General features: G+C 40.0%; 1 protein-coding gene across 6 annotated transcripts in view; it reads right to left on the bottom strand.

The window, feature by feature from the left end:
* The window catches only part of TSPAN4 (tetraspanin 4), a 437,423-nt gene that overhangs the window by 328,892 nt on the left and 89,213 nt on the right, over positions 1–19,318 (bottom strand). The window contains exon 1 of one of the 6 annotated variants that reach the window (XM_071558762.1): positions 11,598–11,631. The exons of the other annotated variants lie outside the window; for them this stretch is intronic. The gene's annotated coding sequence lies outside the window, so the exon portion shown is untranslated. Of the gene's footprint in view, positions 1–11,597; positions 11,632–19,318 lie in introns of those variants that run through there. 6 annotated transcript variants of the gene reach the window in all.

Genomic DNA, 19,318 nt, shown 5'->3' with positions numbered 1-19,318 from the left:
CTTTTTTGAAGAGCAGGAACAAGTTGAAAATTTTTCAGAAATGCCTTCACCCTAGGCATCTAATTTTCTCCTGAGTCCACATCTAGACTCCCACTCTTACTGTGGTTGAATTCAAGTAGTTTAAACACAGCTTCCAGTGATGCCACATTGTGTGCTAAGTGTTACACTGAGCAGCCGGAAGTAAAGATGCAAAGAGAAGGAGGAGGAGGAGATGCCACTTGGCTAGAAAATGAGCCAGCAATAAGATGCCAGCCAGAGAAACAAATTGACTTCTGCTGAAGAGGGTTGGGGGTTTTTTATTAAAAGATTAAAAAAGCAGATTGTCTGGCTGAAAAATGAACAGGTGGTGGCTCTACTTAAATTCTCTTTTGAAGCACAGCCCAGGTTCAAGAAGAGATAGAAATGATTGCTGAACTGTAAAAACATAACATCATCACTGCCATCGGTTATACCCATCAGAATAACAGCTCACTGTGAGTGAGCGTATAGTCACCTTATAGTCACACCAAGGTACAATGATACCAGGAAGTCTGTTGCAGACGACAGATTTCTGTAAAGAAAATCAGGTTCATTGACAAGTTATGAGCTGATGCTAAACTTAATCAAGCTGATCTCTATGAATTCAAGTGGGCCTCAAAGAAAATGTCTCTCCAAAACTCTTTGTATGGAGTGAGGGCCTGTGTTTCCTTCAATGGATCTGTGGTTAGATTAGCAGTGGGGTATGTATACATCCAAGGAATAATCCAAAAGTACAAGAGTGAGATTTAAGTGTCCTGCCAAAATCCTCCATTTAGAAACTAAGATTCCATGCAAAATGGGCAGGCTACAGGAGACTTTTTTGTCTTAAAACATCAGCCTGATCAGCTGTGAAATAAGATGCCCAATGCTTTAGTCAATGCCTACGTTATTCAGGTTCTCAGGAGACATCTACAGGTTGGCAAGGCTATGCATGACAGACCAGCAGGCACTGAGCCTTTCTAACCACCAAGGGTCACTGTTGATTCACTCAGATGAGCAAACAGTGGGGAAAGTACTTTTGATTATAATAACAAGACACTGACTAGGTCAGAGAAGGCCTTCTAGTCCTTAAAGATGCTTGTCATGGCTTTGATGATGCTCTTTTAGGGTACTTCCCATGGTGATAGCAGTCTTGACTTATGTGCACAGCCACTAAGAGAGGATGCCAGTTGGTTGCAGCTGTCCTTCAAATACAAATTCCTCCTCAATCCTTTAAATCTCACTACAGAACAAAGTGTGCTAGCAAGATCCTAAATTACACAAGCCCATGAACACTAACAGCAACTTGGATAACTGACCTGTCATCCCCAAAGCATATTTTAGCCATTAGTAAATCTCAACCTGGAATTTCTAAACCTTCATCTCACTTTTCATAGGCTAATGAGGGGTCACAAGAAACTCTTCCCCGTTGCCATAGATAAGAGCAATTCCCTGGGGTTTTGCCTTGGGAACAGCCTTTTTGTTCGTTTTTGACTTTTTTCCTTCTTTTAGGATAGTTTTCAAAGTTCTTCATCCACTGGGTAATATCAAGTGATTTCACTACTTGACCTTACTTTATTTTCCTTCTTCTTCAAACAATTGCTATCACATCATCATCTTCCTAAAAAAAAGAAAAGATGATTTTAAGCACCAATGTTCTCTGTCTCAGGCTCTCTGTCTTCAAGTGGAAGAGGGAAAGAACTTCATTGTTAACAAAACAATGTGCTAATGCACACTCCAGAGTGCTGTATTGCCTCAGAAAGTGGCAGCACATCTTACATACATGTAGCATTTCAGCTTTTTTTTTCCATTTTAAAAACAGTGTGCAGCCAGAAACCACCCAAATATGACTGATTTACACACTCCTGAATAAACCAGCTGCTATGCTGTAGTTTCACACCTGCAAGTGTGTGCTGCACAGGCTCTGCAAACGTTCATTAGGCTTTGGGGTAACACCTACAGAGAGTCCAGCTGCAGTGAGCTTGCACCAGGCTGAGGAACCAGGTGGAATGTTCTGCAACAGCAGCTCCAGGCTGAGCCATACCTGGGTCTCAACACTGGAAAGGTGACAGAAGCATATGGGAGTGGTCCAAGTTCAGCCTGCCCCCACCAAGGCAGAGAAAGCAGCACATAAACCAGGGAAAGGAGTCAAACACCACCCATGGGGAGTGACAAGCATTTTTAAAAGCTTGTACACGGCAGCAAGGATTGTGGAAAAAGCAAACTAAGATAAGAATAAAGGGTGGAGCAGAAAATTGCAATTGGCTGGGCAAAGACAGAGAAACTGATATGAAAATACTGTATTTGATGGGGTCAGGAGAGAAACTGTAGGCTGAAGGTACACAAAAGTTGCTAAATGATCAAGTTCACAGTGACTGAGGCAGAGCTCTAGGGAAGGGACCTGACACTCGTGTACAGCCCCACTACAAAATGACAGGCTTGTAACAAAAATAATCTAGAAAAAGAGGTAGAAGAGGTTGCCCTCGGAAAAACAGGTACATGCATAAATCCTTCACTCCTGTGAATATCCACCTCTGACCGAAGTGAATAATTCCTGAGTCTCAGTGATTCTCTGCTGTGAACAAACTTATGTGCAACCTACTGGCAAGGCATCTCAAAAAGAGAACTCATTTTTTAAGATGAAAAAGTTACATAATTTGTGTCATATTTTTGTTGATGTAAAGTCACTCTTATGGTCTTCTGGTGGATGTGGAGGAAAAGGGGCTACTCAGCTGCAAGTAAAGGCAGGCAGCATCAAACTTAGGAAACCTGCTGCAGGAATTGGCCTTAGTGCATATGCAGCCACATGGGAGACTCAGTCAATCAGGAAGATTGGCTGGATGAATATTCAAAACCCAATACTCAGAGGACAGTGGGTAACAAAGCCTCTTCTGCTGTAAATTTTCAGAAGGAATATAAAGGCAGAAAACTATCTTTAACTCTTCAAATTATATTACACAGTAATTGATTCCATTAACTATTCCCTGCACATTTTAGATACAACTTACATCACTTATTTCTATCTCTGTTGAATTAGGGGACAACTCACTTATGGGTCAGTCACAAAAACCCCATTTACCTGGCATCAGCATGACAGCACTCTGAGTTGAGATCATCCCTTACACAGGGGCCTCAGCACACAGCAAGTCCTTGCCCTCCACACGTTCATGGGCTTGTCTAGTGCCAAGACCTTCTATGACCATTAACAGGAACACTTATGAGGGGAAACCAGATCCATGGGTACAGACCTTATTAAAGCTTAGCTGAGAGAAAAAAGGATGAGTCCTGGGGAGTTGGGGCCAAGCAATGACATGATAAAATGAATACAGAAGTATAGCCTTGAAGATCAATCTTATACAGACTCACACCAGCAGTGTGAGTATTGAATCTTCCCTCTCCAGAGCAAGACAACTGGCTACAGCCTCCTGTGCAGCAATGAGTGAGGGTCAGCATCCTTTCCAACCCTCTGAACCTCTGCTGCAGCAGTGGGTCTGCACTGCACACACACCTGCAGAACTCCTTGTCTGGGATTGTGCAGTAACAAAATAGTGCTTGAAAAGGAGCTTTGAGCCTGACAATTCACATACAGACAATAAACCTTCCTTTAGGGAATGACAAAATAAAATGTGACCAAGAAAAAAGCAAAGCTTTCATTAATTTGTATCCATTCACTGATGACAAGACTATTCTCACCATGACAGGAACCTCCCTCCTGTCTAACTGTACAAGTAATGCAGAGCATTTCTGACCTGCTGACAAGGTTGTAGCTCACCTCAAGCACAATGAACCCAAGTTAAAAAAGGGAAAATATTGTGGTTGTTACAACAAAGACTTAAAAGGTTGTAGTCCGCAGCAAAGCAATATCCTGAAACGCTTACTACTGAGAGACTCTCACCACAAAAGTTTTAGCAGTAAATATTGTCTCTGCAGTAGCAGAAATAGAGGATGTTCTGTGTTCGTTGCCCAAACAGAATTTAAAAAACAAACAAAACTATCAACCAGTCAGACTACATACATATACACACAAACACACACAAATCTTTCATCAATCGGGAAAGTTTCCAGCCTTTGACTCTCTGCCTTGCAGTTTCCCTCTGAGTTACCCCAAAGCTCTGAGATGCTGTGGCACTCATATTAGTGCTCACCTGGAAGGTACTGAAGGAAAAAATGGTGAGGGAAAAGATGGCAAAGAGCATAGCAAATTCACAGTTGTTTAGGTAATAAAATAGAAAACAACTGAGGCCATTTGACTCTCTCACTGAAAGCTCTCCCTCAGCTTTAGCACAAGATGAATGTCATGAACAACTGGTCAGGAACTGGCTGCAGCCTGACATAAGTTGGTTCTTAAAACACATCTATAACCAGAAGATCAATGAAGATACAGAGTGGACAGCTTCTCCCACTGCACCAACATGCATCAGCTGAAGCAAGGAAATGCAAGCCAATCATTTTGTATAACAGAAGTCACCTTAACAAAACTTTGTGACAGCATCCATGTCTCCTGCTCTCAAAATAAACACTGACACTGAACTCCCTTCAGATAGCTACAGAGACATCAGCCTCTGATAACATTTGATTCTGCTACCATTATCTCTTAAAAGGTTATTTTTCATTTCACAACACATCTACCTACACTAGAGGCACAAGCACCTGGCAACATTATCAGTTCTTCTGGTGGACACTACCTTGGTGCTTCCTATGGAGGAAAGAGAGGAAGGAAGGATGCCAGCCCCAAAAACAACGTTTGCTTTAAGGCTCTGCAGCAGTTGGACAATCTTCCTGATAAAAGCCAGTAAAATATGTATGTCCTTGGAAGAATGAACTCTCAAGTCCCCATTTCCCAATGCGGACTACTTATAAAATTATGCCCCAGCATTTATTTATTTGTAGTAATACAACAGTGATGAAACAGAAATGAATGGAGGAGTTCTGCCTAACTTTGAGATCAAAAAAGCATTTTCTAAGGCTGTAGGAGAAAAAATCCAAAACAACACATACCAGACTCCAGCCATGCACACTTTCCTGCTTCTCTGTGACTTTATTTTTTTAGACAATTTTTATTTATTTTATATTTATTTTTATGTTTATTTTTTTAGACAATTTACTGATGTTTATGGGCAGTAGATCACCAGCCTGAAAAGAGAAAACTGCTGGTTTTCTAGAAAAACAGAACACAATAGCATCCCTTTGCTGTTCTGTTCCAGTATGTCTACATCCTGTCTTTCTTTCTTTCTGTAAGATGTTTCTCTGAGATACATCAAACTCCAAGCTCCATTCAGTTCCTGGACCTTCTGCAAGATCATCAGCAAAGGCTCATACATGTAACATGAGCCATCTTAACTAGTGGATCATGTCTCCTTTAAGATCATAACACTACTTAACACATGTCCACATGATTAGGGTAAAGAAATGAGGAAGAACCTCTTTATGAATCCCTGTGAGAAACAGATACAGTGACCACTCATTTATGCAGGGGCCTATGATGCAGATATGTGCTCTTTCTACATAAAAAGATCACCAAAACGCTTCATGAAGGCCTTGTAGCAGCCATGAGGCACTGATAGCTGTAAGCCATTTAGAGGTAAAATGCATCTCAACAAGAGAAACTGGAGAGTAAAATGTGCTGCCTGCTAAGCAGGAGCCCCTGTTTCCCCAGCAAAGTGTTTAGTATTACTTGAGGCAACACATGCACACCAAGGTGGGCCAGTGTCAGCACTCACTGAGTGCCTGTCAGAAAACCTACTGCTGGCGATCTCCTGGGCCAAATTCTGAATCAGAAAACTGCAAAGCAGAAGCGAGCTATCAATATCCCAGAAGGGCTGTGAATGAGAGAGACGATTTTAAGTCCAGATAGACCTGGGGGAGCTATGTAAATGTATTACAAGCACCGAGATTTATATTAATGCCTGGAGCTGACAAGGTCTCTCTTCTTATTCAATTGCCCACTCATGACTCAGCGAAGTGAGTCCACGTGGGGCCATGAGGTAAAGATGAGTGGCTCTATCGAGCCTCAACACCAAATGCAATACAACATTAATATAAAGAGCAAATCCTCCAAGCACAGATCACTATATTATCAAGCATTTGCTGACAGCTAAAATAATTCAATTTAGGGCAGAAATATACCTTGCAGTGCATAGACAGACTGGTCTGCACACTAATCGCTAGTAAATTTGCTACTGAAACCTCCACTTCTCCTACTTACATTTGTTTAAAATAATGCTGTAGAGATTCCACCCCAGTTTAAAGATACAATCACAATGCTAAAAATATTCACTGCCTCCTCCTGGCATCAGATTCTTATCAGTTAGAAAGACAGAGAGAGAGAGAGATAGACAGACAGACAGAGTGAGTATACTCTATCATTGCCATGTTCTTCCCATTCTCTTATATTTTTCATATCCATTTATTGCTTCTGACTTGACTGCAAGTTCTTTAGGGCAAGAACTCCTGGATAATAAGCCTTTGTGTAATGCATTATTGATGTCCATGTGGGCTTCTAGGCAAAATTGTGATACAAATCCTAAATGACAGTGGTAAGACAACTACTGGCATAAGCTTACAAGCCAAACCGAGCCCTTTAGAAAAGTCTGGCCTCAGTGATAAATTCAGGTTTTTAAATAACCCATAGTCCCAGAGCATTTTTGAGTGACTCATCTGCACCAATTAATTTATTCCTACAACACCTAGGCTAGACTGGGAAATTTAAGCTCCTTCACTTAAATGACTGGGATACTGAAGGATGCACAAAGACAGGGACTAAATGCAAGATATACAGCCTTTGATCTTAACCACGAGACTGTATGTTTTCCACTTGGGAACTACAGCCTGACTCCTGAGCTCAAGTCACAGATCATCCCCATCACGTTCAACACTCTCCTAATAATTAAGAAGTCATATGAATAAGTTGCCTCCAAAGAGGAACATCCCTTCTAACATTTACGAAAAGAGGTCAGAGAAACTTTGAATGGGCAGGTGTTAACCTCTGGAATCCAAAAGAGAGAACTCATTTAAAATGTATGTTACTCAAATCCTAAAAGAGTGAGCAAAAACTTCAGATACACAGCATACGTGTAATACTGAGAGAGAGGGAGGAAGGGAAGATTCAATCCAAAATACTTATTTTCATCTTTAAACCATATTAACTCTCTTCCTGACACAGCAAAAAAGAAATGAACTGCTTAGTTTATCCTCACAGCACAGTATTAAATAGGAAAGTTTTAGCTCTGCTTTACAGATGAGAAATTGACATGTATTGACTTAACTAAACATAAAAGAGTGAAACATCCAGCAAATCAAACAGCCCATCTGGCTGAGTACTTTCAGAAGCTCTGTAACAAGATGAAAAAGCAAATAACCAATAAAACAGCACTTGGGGGAAATGCCTGCATCACACCAGCCAGGAGCCCTATGCAAGGGACACAGAGCCTTGACCCTCAGCCTATGACCTGGAGCTGGGTCCAGTTGACAGTTTCCCACAGGCCTGACCCAAGTCTACCATTTTTAGAGTCTGTTTATGAAAGGAGTATAATGATGTCTCCTTTCCATCCTGCCCATCTAGATGGTAAATTCTTCAACATCACTTACAGTATGTTTGTAGGGAGCACAGTGCCATGAGATCCTGACCAGGGTTGAGGCCATCAAGTCATGTCATGGCAGGCATGATAATGCCTTCAAGTGGCATCACCAAGTTCCCACATCCATAACTGCATGATTACAGTTCACAGGGTATTTGTACAGTCCAGGTGTCTGCACAAACATCTTAAGGTTAACTATAAGCACTGGCCTAAGACAGCTTGGCCTGTACTCCTACTGAGATCATGTATGAGTGCTACAAAATGTTATGGTACTTTTCAGGAATAAACTGGCGTTTGCAGAGAGCACGCATGTAAAATATGCTAGACATTGTTATACTCAGGCATCTTGCAACTGTTCCTAGATAACTATGCCTCTGATAATAAGAGCCAGCAACTGCATTTAACCCATTGAACACTATTTAGCAATAGACTTCTAACAGAAGTTTTCTAAAGAAGTCTCGAGAAACACATTGAAGTCACTTATTATAAGCAAACTCTTCACAGAGCAGAGCTAGAAATCAGGAATCATACACAAACATTTGTAATTCTACATGACTGCATAAGAGGCAACAACAACCACCTGGTATATGTTTATATGAAACTATGGACACTTGCCAGTATGGAATACATACACTTAGAAGAGAAACAGCAGCAAAAACAGACACAAGAGCTATGAATCCTCTCCAGTATATAAGACTAGCCAGAGAAATCTTCCCCAAGGAGGGGAGTGCGGAAACACTCACCCAGCAAAGACCCATATCCACAGACTTGTGACATACACAGCCAGGCAGTCCTAGGAAACCACCACCTTTCTGTGGTGCACATGAAGCCACGTCAGTGAAGACACAACCACAGCAATACCGTGAACGTGGCCCTCAAACCCTGCACTACCTTCAGTCAACATCAGCTTAGTTTGTCCCACAGTTTTGGATGCACAGCTCATGGTTCAGCCTTAGTGAAGTTGTATATGAATTCTGTCCTTTCCTTGAACACAATGAACACTCTGAAAAAGAAAAAAGAACTCAAACATAAAACAGGGCTCCCCTGTACTGGCAAAATCTGTGTGAAACTTTGGGACAGAAGAGAGCCCACTGTCTTCCAGAGAACCTCAACTAGTACAACAAGGCTAAAATTATTTAAGTCCAGAAATAACATGAGCCATAAGAAACAGTAGCTTTATTTATTAATTTTTTAAGCATTTAGACTCTACAGACATTGAAACGACTACATTTGTAGAAAGAGACTCCTCTTGGAAAGGTCCAGAGTGTTTGACCATACAGAAATGATACCCAGAGAGATTTTTTAATTTTTTTTTTTTTTAAGTATAACCCAGTGGGGCTGGAAACTGTCATTGTAGAGGCAGACCTCTTTGAAGAAGCTTCAGACTAAACTCTGCCATGTTGCTGAGGAAGTAAATTAAATAGGTGGGCTTGAGTGGGGGGGTTCATTTTCAATTGTTTCTAAACCAGGTATCATTCCTGCCCCCTTCTGACTTACACACATTGCACATTTGGATTCCAGAGTGAAGGAAAAAAAGCCCTACAGAACAGGGAAGAGAACAAGGATATGTAACAGAAGTGAGAAACCTGCATTTAAAGCAAAGTCTAAACAAACCCAGACAAAACCACTTCAAGTGCCCCAAAAACAAAGGACTTTGGTTTTACAGACAAAGGAAAACCTGAAATAATTCAAATGAAATTCTCATGTGGGAAAAGGTCACTGCAGTTTTGTCAATGACATCAACAGGGTCAGGATTAGCTACCCTGTGTGTTGGAATATACTCACCTCGTTGGGATGTTCTCCATTGTGAGGATTCCAATTAACACTGTGAAAATCTCATCTAAATTCCGCCTCTGTGGATCACAATAATGTAGTGGTAGCAACAGCAACAACAGGAAAACACAGCATTTCAAAAGAGCCACAACTCATCAGTACAAGCATTTCTGCCGCATCCTTAGTGTTTCATAAAATCAAGACAACACTGACAATACTAAAAAAAAAAACCAGGATAAAAGTCATACAACCCCATTGTGTTCCAAAAGAAAAAGGTTTTTTTCTCAGCTTTCGTTTTTAAATTACTTTCTTTTACTTTAAATTCCATCCTTTCTTTTCCTGGGTATTATATATGCACTTCAGATGTCAGAATCTGAATTAAATATTTCAGTTTTGAAATGTGAAACAAAAAAGTAGACTGTATGTCAAATATCTCCCTATACACACGTCTGAGGCTATAAAGTTCTCCTCTGTGGAATCTCAGCAATTTTAGGTTTTGCACCAAGTCAGTAAGAAACAGTATCCTTAAGAAATTTCCAAATGCCAGAGAAAGCTTGTCTTCCCCCCTCCACATGGCTATTTCCACATCCCTTTGCGTCCACTGATCTGAAACAAGGATCAACAGAACAGTGGGCTAATTTCTAGACAATTAAGGAGAAATTCCAGAAAACCAAAATTTAAAGTTGGTTCTTTTTATTTAATGGTATAAATGAACTCACACAGACAACACCACAAAGACATGTCACACTGAAGAGTAGCATCCAAGGCTCAGAAAACTCATGCAGATTCCTTGAGCTGAGCAACCTGTGAAAGCTCTAAGGGAATATACTACATTTAACAAAATAAAAAAAGCTGGCAATCATGAAATGAAGATGCATCACATTCAAGAAGAAAAATTTAAATTAAAAAAAAACCCACCACACCAGTAAGTTTAAACAACTAAATTTACAGTTTTGTGTTACACTGCAATTGGCCTGTCTCAGAGATGACTGCCCATCAGCTGTTAACAAGGACTGCAGCTAGTGATGAGCACCTGCACTTGGTCCAGGTACATGTTGTCTAAACGTCCACAGAGAAACACAGCACTGTTATCACAAGCTGCCTGTCTGAGATCACCACACCTGCACAGTCAGTGCTCCCATGTATACACGGGCTATAGCCACAAAGTAAACTCAGCAGGCATCACCTCGAGTTGGCAGTCAGCAGAGCTACAGCTAGAGCCAGTCCAACATCAACATCCCTAAACATACACAAATGCTGGTGTTGAGTCCTTGAGCACTGTTTTGTTCTACAAATCCAGGTGAGGTTGTTCTCCTTACATACACAAAAAAATATATATACACATATATAAATACATTTATATTCTTAGATAAATACCTAAAGAGTACAGGACAAAATAGTGGGAATCACTGAACAACACCTTGAAAGCTGGAATTCACTATGCTTCTTACCATGCTTATGTGATTCATAAACAGTGCAGTGAAAACACATTAATCACTTTTTCAACAACTTTTTTACACTAACACTTAATAAACATAACTAATCACTTGTTTCTCAGAGTACGAAGCTTAGTCATAGAAAACACATACTTAAACTATTAATTAATCTCTTGTTGACATCCGCAGCACCTGAAACATCTGGCATTTTTCTCTCTTAATCAGTACAGGTCCTACAGGCTTGTCATTTTAAGCAGTTATTTTAAATAACTCCAATTGTCAACACCAAATCCTGTTTTCTCCCTGCAGATTGCCGCAAAGTGAATTAGTGGAGACAATACATCAATTGCTAACCCCTGAACATATCTACCGAGACACAGAGGCTCAGAGAGGACATGCAATCCTATGTTCCTTGCTGTCTTCTGCAGACTTATATTGGTCTGTAGGACTGTTACAAAAGAGCACAGAAGACTCCTTGAAAACTATCATGAGATATGAAGTCATCTGCTTTATACAGCTCCCAGTAGGCAGCATGCATATAGACTAAGCAATAGAGTCTCCTTTCTATTCCTTGTCAGGAAATAAACTCCTGATAACAGGATCACATGCTGTAAGAATGCCTACTTTATTCTCTATCACCAGAGATAAAGGACTAAGGGAAGAAGGATTAATTATTACTTCCCCCTCCCTGCAATAAAAGGTTTCCTCTAGGTCTCCCCCACATAGTATAAAGCTGCAGTGCTTCCTAAAGCTCCCTCTGTTGGGGCCCTGGTGTTAGCCCTCCCATTACACACAACAAAAAGTGTTTTCTCACCTCTGACTCCAAATGAGTCCTACTTCTGAAACAGCTGTCTTGCAGCATTTGTCACTTTAGAGAAAGCCCTGGACAAATGGAGAGTACATTGACCTGTGGCAAAGAAAAATGTTGCTAAGACGCACAGCTTAATTGCATCTGTCAAAAATTTATTCGAGCTTACTACACCTGATGAATCATCACCACACACTTGTGACTGCCAGACTGAACTCTTTAAGGACAACAGAAGTCTTGGAACCCATCCACCTAGAAATCTTTAAATAAAGGTTCATAAATAATAAGAGACGTATTATATGGGTCTTCATGCATTATCTCAGACAAATTCCTTGTCATGGCACTAAAACCATTGTGCTTACAGTCTTCCTGAAGTTACACAGAAGGGTCTTATCAGTTCCTCCTTCTACACTTCCAACTTTACTATATCGTCCAAAATGGGTATCACACCCAACCTCCCCAACTGCATTGCAGCTGAAAGATAAGTGAATTTTACTGGCTTGTATTTATTTTTGTTTCAGGTTCAGTTAATACTTTGCAGTATGTGATCAGTGATTTCATCTGCAGGATTAGTAGTGGAGAACATACCATCTTATAAATAAACTGCATTTCAGAGACTTCATGATGAACTTTCTTGTAGAAAGAGGAAAACTTAATGTTTAAAATACAGTCTTTTTGCTTTTAATCTTGTGGTGGTGTTGCAACAGAGCTTTGCAAACCAAGAGCTCAGAATAAGGAAAACCAAACTTTTTTCAGCTGCTTGACAAAATGTTTTATGCAGAGATCCACTCATCACAGTAGAACTCCAGATAACTTCTCTAAGCATGATTTGGTTTTCCAGGTCCAGCTTTGTAAGATGTCACAGAAAGAAAGCATATTAGAATAAAGGAAGTCCCAGCTACTTCAATGTAAAATTAATTCATCATTTTTCTTCTCTCTTCAGTCTCATCAAGGTTTACCTACAGTCTTTCAGAGTCTGTATCAATATATATATCTGAGAATGCAACACCAAATCTCTCTCCAATGTCTCTCCCTGGCATGCCTCCTAAGATTAAAGGCAGGTTCTGGGTACCAGTTTCCAGGACTTTATGTGAAATGCAATTATATTTCCATGAAGGTGATGGAGTCTTTTAGGTTCCACTTGAAATATTTTACAATGTGCAGCAATTATTCAATTCTTTTCAACCAGGTCTTGGTTAAGCTACACTTTATCACTGATCTGTCTGCTTTCAAGTAACCTGCTTCTATAATAAGCCATTCATACAGCATATTTATATGTTTATATGCTACATAAGGCTCTAACCTGTATTTTTCAAAGTGCCCTTACACTCCTAATTGAAGAAAAATTTCTTTCCTTAATAATCAACAATCAGTTCTGCTTTTAATGATGAAAAAAAAAGTGTTAGAAAGACGAATTTACAGCCCGAGCTGCTTCTCTGTCACTGGACTGTAAGACTATTCCATTCTTCCAGAAAAAGTCACTTGATCTCTCCTTGATTGACTAATTCCTAAAACCTGCATTCCGCCTACAGCAGGTAAGACGTTGCTCTAACAGTTGTAATAACTGTGACTGCATGTATGGAGATCCCCAACATTAATGTTATAACCCTGATCAAAGAACTCTGTGCTTTTGTTCATTGCATATGAATAAAGGAAGTCAGCTGACTCTTCTGCATACCAGCCTCTTTTGTAAAATGGGAAACACTGATGTTTACCTCCTCATAAGAAAATCAAAAGCAAAGCTTATTAAGGATTTAAAAATTGCTAGGTGGCAGAGGCTAAGTATTTTGCATAGGATTTCACAACAGCAAGATTTTAATTACTGTGGTTTCTCATTTGCTAGATTCCCAGATGAACTGATGGGCAGATACTCATTTATTCACGGCTAAATACACAAAATTTCGACTAGGGTTGAAACAGTGTTGTGCACAACTGAAGTCTGCTATACTAGTTGCTTTTTTGGCCAAGGACAAGCATATCTGTTCTTCTCTGTGCAAAAGAGAAGAGAGTGACCCCACATGAGACTGATCACCATGATATACTCTACTAAATTATATCATACTCAAAGCAATGCCTTGAGCTAAGCTACATGCATGGGTTTTATGGCTAACACTAACCTCTGCAAAAGCAGGATGCCCCAGGTGTGTCAATCAAGGAGACAGAGACTCATTCTACTCAGTGTTTAACTACAGTAGATGAAGCTGCACTTTCATTTCACTAATCTGCAAACTAATATCCAGCATACTGGACAAGCTGGGAAAATCTCATGCAATGCTACTGCAACTTCCCAGGCATCTCACTTTATCTAAGGCACTGTCTCTGCATGGACCTTTGGAAAACCCAACTGCTCCCCAGACTGCTCACCAAAGTGATCCTCAAGCTTTAAATTTAGTTAAGCAGCTTCGCTTCAGACTTACTCTCAGCTGTAGTTCAATTTAGCATGTACTTAATTCTTCACGTTACAGTGAAACAGGAATTTTTCACTTGAGCTCAAAGTCCAGCTGTGATAGAATCACATTTTGTGCAACAGTTGAAGAGTCAGTGACTGAGTTAAGGCGACCCTCCAGGTCGATTTACACCTGTGTCACACGGAGTACTGGCTGTGCTCTAGTCCTGGCAGCAGCACCCTCCTTTCTATCATGCAGGCAGGCTGGTGTGAGCTGTCTCATGCAGTCCAACTCCTTGATCCCTGCCCCAGACTTTTTGCCACCACAGGAGACAATGATGTAAGCACCTAGGAAGTCACTGTCTGGCACCTCTGATTTTACTTTACAGATTGGCTTGGATCAAGAATCCTATCAAATTGGCTAATAGAGATTCTGAGCTGTGCAGCATAAACCATGAAAATGATCACTTTATTAGTACAATTATTATCTCCAGACTAGGCTGTTCTAGTCTCAGGAACTGGCTTCCTAGACATTGTATAAATTTGGGCTTCTATCTTTTGCCCCACAGCTTCCTCAGGTGACAGCAGAGCTGCAAACCTTACAATGTGCTATTTGCTTATGTAAGTGAAAATTCTTCTTGCCAAGGCAACAGCTACCAAAAGCTTTCACAGATGCTGCTTGTGCAGGATTACTAAAACAGTTCCTGAACAATATCCTTAATGAGGAATGGTGAGACTTAATTAAAGCATAAAATAATTAAAAGGCAATCAAGAGCATTACGAAGTTTCTGATTATTTTCCCCTAAATTTAAAATGTAAGACGTGGGGGAGGTGATTGCCTAATCTCCATGGTTTCAAATGTCTTTTAGAAAAAGAAAGAATGAAGAAAATATTAGACAAAGATGTGTAATAAAGGTTTCAACAAAGCAACAAAAATATGGACTGATATAATACAGATAAAAAGGCATACATTTTTCATGGAAATAAATAGCCTCATCTCATTTTTCTCACTATATAAACAAAACATAGTAAGTCCAATCATACAAATGCATAAACACCCTGCCCATTGCTCTCTAACAGACTCTTGATCCCTTGACATTCATTGTAATGGCCTGGGCTCACAGCATTTCCAAAACATAATTATTGCAAAGGAAATGGGTAACTGAAGTAGGAAACATTTCCTAACCTTGAAGAAATATCTTGAGAGTAATTCAGTTAGAGATGATTATCCTTCTTCCTTTTCAGGAGGAAAAGAGAGAAGGCAGTGAAGAATATTTTCTATGAAATTTTATAGCAATAACTCAGAATAACACTTTTACCATTACAATGAAGAAGTGATTGAAAAATTCTTTCCACTTCATTATATTAAAAAGGAATTTTTTATTAAAATAAAGTCTTTTTCTTTAAATCCTGAAAAATATAAGGGCTTTGGTCTGGTTTGGGGGTGGGTTTGGGGGGCAATTTTTGGTTTGTTTTGGTTGCGGTTTTTTAGTTGTGGGGTTTTTTTGATTGGATTTTTTGTTTGGTTGTGGTTTTTTCATGGTGATGGTTGGGCTTTTTTGTTGTTAGGATGTTTTTTCCTTTTAAATACAACTTTGCCTACTACCTAAGCTCTGAGAGACTGGAAACAGCAATTGATTTGTAGGAACAAGTATATGGTCAGGCCTTCCAGCCCCATAATGCAGGCTGCTTTGCTCTGTACTCTATCCTTGCTCCCAGTATGCACATGGTAGAGCACATAACACTTCTTACATAGTGACTATGTGGGGCGACAGTATGGGACATCCTAATTGCTCTTGCTCACTGACTCCATCATTGGCTACTACCTCAAATAATGCATGTTCACTGAGGCCAAAGCATGTAGAGACAGGAATACTTTTCCATATGAGCCTGCTAAGTAAGCAACTCCTTGTCCATCTTCTCTTTTCATAGAGCAAAGGGAGCCAATGCTGCCTGCACCAATGGTACAGCAATACTGACAGTGATGATCTGCACCATCCCTGGGTATTATTGGCCAGGTTTACACGTGCACTTGTTTGTGGAATGAGGCAGGCCAAACAAAAGTCTGGCAGGAGAGAAAAATCACAAGACAGGCTTGCCAGCCATCAAAACAAAGACAAAAAAAGATTCTTGCTAAAATAATGAAAAATTAAAAGCTTGAATTGTGTTATGTTTGCATTTTCCTATGATTTACACAGACAGGAAACTCTTCAAGACAAACAGTATCTCTCCCTCACTTTGCAGCATCAAGCACCACACTGGTACAGCCCATGATTTGTTCAATACAACACTAATTTGTTCAATACAACTTCTAAACAGACAGTAAAATACACACAACTCCAAACATGAACCTGCAACAGGCAAAGCTAAAGACAGAAGAAGAAAAAAGAGACTTATCAAGTTTATGAAATTTATGATTTTTCTCAAACTATTGCTGGCTTTTTCCAAAGAAATACAAGCAGACAAAACAGCCGGGATCCATTTGCCACACTCCTTTTCAGTCCTGCTAACTTCTGCCCTAGAAAACATTGATCAAAAACTAACCCCAAGCTGAATGAGGTGTTGTCACATGCCTTTCATTCTTCTCTAACTTCTCCTCCTCCCAAAGAGAACTAGTCCATTGGGATCATCCCATCTCCAAAGAGAGGAGTTAGCACACAGTACCCATTCATTCAGCAGTTGACTCAACAAGTCTCATAGCAACTTGGCACTGGACAACACGCTGCTAAGAATAATTATTCAGAAAGTCAACACCCACAGGACAACACTTGCAGAGGCTGCCATCTCTTGGATTTAAACTTACTCCTATCACCACGTTTCAGAAATACTCTGTGGCAAAATTTGTCACAGATATTTGTTGTTTGGGGCCCAAGACATTGATCTTAAGAAGTTCGAATTGGTCTTGAAAATGTGGCTCGAGTGACAACTAGTGGAGATTTTCCGAAGTGCATCGCCGTACATTTTTCTGCACGATGTAATCTGCATCAAGATCCCGTTTCATTGAAATAAAACAGATGCAATCCAATTATGCAGAAAAGCTTTCCAGGAAAAATGCGCGTGTGTATGTGAAGACATGGGGAATGTGAACGTGTTCCCACGACTCTAAGCTGTCCAGGCATGCAGACTCAGACAAACAGAAGAAACCAGCCCGAAAGGGATGTGGAGACAAAGACGGTAGGAGTCAGAAGTTAGAAGGCAGCATTACCCTCCTCCTGGTACATTCTTAAAGAGGATGTACCTTTCCTTAACGAATTCCAGCTGACTATCAGAAGCTTAGAGCTCCTCACTAGAGGCTGGGATTGAAGTATTCTGTTTTACAGTCCATGAATGTCTCCTCCAAGGATTTCTCTAGACTATGTAAGCTTTTAACACTCAACACGATGTAGCAATGAGTTCCACAGCTCCATTCTGTGTTACAGGAAAATATACTTTTCATTTACTTATAATCTACTACTTATTTCACTGGATAGTTTCTAATGCCTTATTTATGAGAAGGTGAACAATCATTCACTAATTTATTTTCTCTCCTTTCCTATGATTTCATTAGCCTTTTCCTGCAACCTCTAATTTACCTCTTTTCCAGGCTGATGAGTCTAGAAATTGATGAATTCATGCACAGTAGGAAAAAAATCTTTCATTTTATTTGCCTTTTTAATCACCTCTGAACAGGGAGCTTATTCTTCCAAAGACTTATTAGGAGGAACTTTCCAATGCAGCATCAGTTGAACTATGAGTCATCATCACTATCCTCATGTACTTTGTGGGGTTTTTAGTAGGGAAGGGAATAAGGTTATTTTGGTTTTGCAGGAAATACTTTGCATTTTAATTGTCATTTTATCACCTGGTCACTCACTATTGAGAGAATCTCTGCAACACTTCAAACTGCTTTTAAATCTAGCTACCCTGATTATTCTTATAACACCATCATGATTTATTAGTATCAGGCCCTAGTAAAGTACTACAGCTCTAACATCATCATCAAAAGAATAGGAAAACAATCCTCCTACACAAATAGCTAGAATCAAACAAGAGGAAGAAATTGGACAAGATCTTTGAGGAAGTTTTTGGAATTTACCCTGCTCAGGTTTCCTGTCCAAAGCATCATGGTCCTGGTGCACTGACAGTGATACCTGATGTTGTTATAACAACTTCTGAATTTGGTAAAAGGGGGGTGGGAGTGAAGGAATGAAAGAATGGGGCAAAAGATACCAACTATGCACGTGTTTCAAGAATCCTCAATTAACATTATTCATTGTTTGTCACAGGAAGCTGAATTTTTAAGGTGCTTTAAATCACAACTGAAAGAATTCAGAGGAATTGTCAACTTTTACTATTATTATAAGTCTCCTCTTGAGCATAAGTGTCCTGTCTTAAAAAAAAAAGTACAAAACTAAGTTTCTGCTCCTCCTGGTTGCAGAAGAAATCCTAACCCCAAACGTTCATAATGCAGAAGACAAATTAAAAACAAAACCAAATACTGTGCAAAACCCTCATGATTAAAAAAAAATCTTCTGTTTCTGTAGATACGACTCAATGTATGACTGCTTGTGGATTGGCTGTATCATTACCATGAGACTAGAAAATATGTCAATTAATTTATTAATATTTGCAGTTTCAATTTTCATGGTTGATAGAGAGATATGAAATACTGAACAAGAAAACAATTTAATCTCTCTCCAGAACACTTCATGTTTTTAAATCATCTCTCCGTTCAATCAACATACTGAACGCAGCTGGCTCAATACATAAATGCAATAAATTAATGTGGGCTACAGATAAAATTCAGATTCTGCAGAAGCTCAACTTTCTCAAGAAAAAATAAAGACTTCATGGCTGCTCCCTGAGATGCCTGGAAATATTTTGGGCCATGACTGCAAGCAGCAAACAATGCAGCGTTGTTCCCCTAAACAAAACCACAGAAAATGGGCACACAGCATGTGTTCGGCCCTTCCACAAGGTAAGGATGTCACTACAAAGTCTGAGTGCAGATATTAAGACACGGGTATCAAGTGTGGGGCAGTCACTCCGATATCAATGGGCAGATTTGTCAGCACAGGAGAGCACAGGGGAATCACAAAGGCAGATCCGGAAGATAGAATGACCACAGCCACTGCTGTTCCACCATGAGCAGCACAGTAGGGTTTCTGGCTCGTTTGTTCAGGTAGAAGCATTTATCTGGGGATCAGGACAGAAAATTGCAGAGCTTCAGCAAGCAGTCACGCAGCCTACATCACACAGCAGTCACACAGCGTAGCACATCTCCAGTTGCTTTTAATACATACAATTTCACAACCTAGAAGTAGAGGGTTATGCACATGAGTGAGTGCCTGGTGTTCAAAAC

This window comes from Pithys albifrons, chromosome 6, assembly GCF_047495875.1.
Source record: "Pithys albifrons albifrons isolate INPA30051 chromosome 6, PitAlb_v1, whole genome shotgun sequence".
Taxonomy (NCBI): Eukaryota; Metazoa; Chordata; class Aves; order Passeriformes; family Thamnophilidae; genus Pithys; species Pithys albifrons.
Note: the sequence above shows the minus strand (reverse complement) of the source record. Positions and strands in the feature narration are given on the sequence as shown.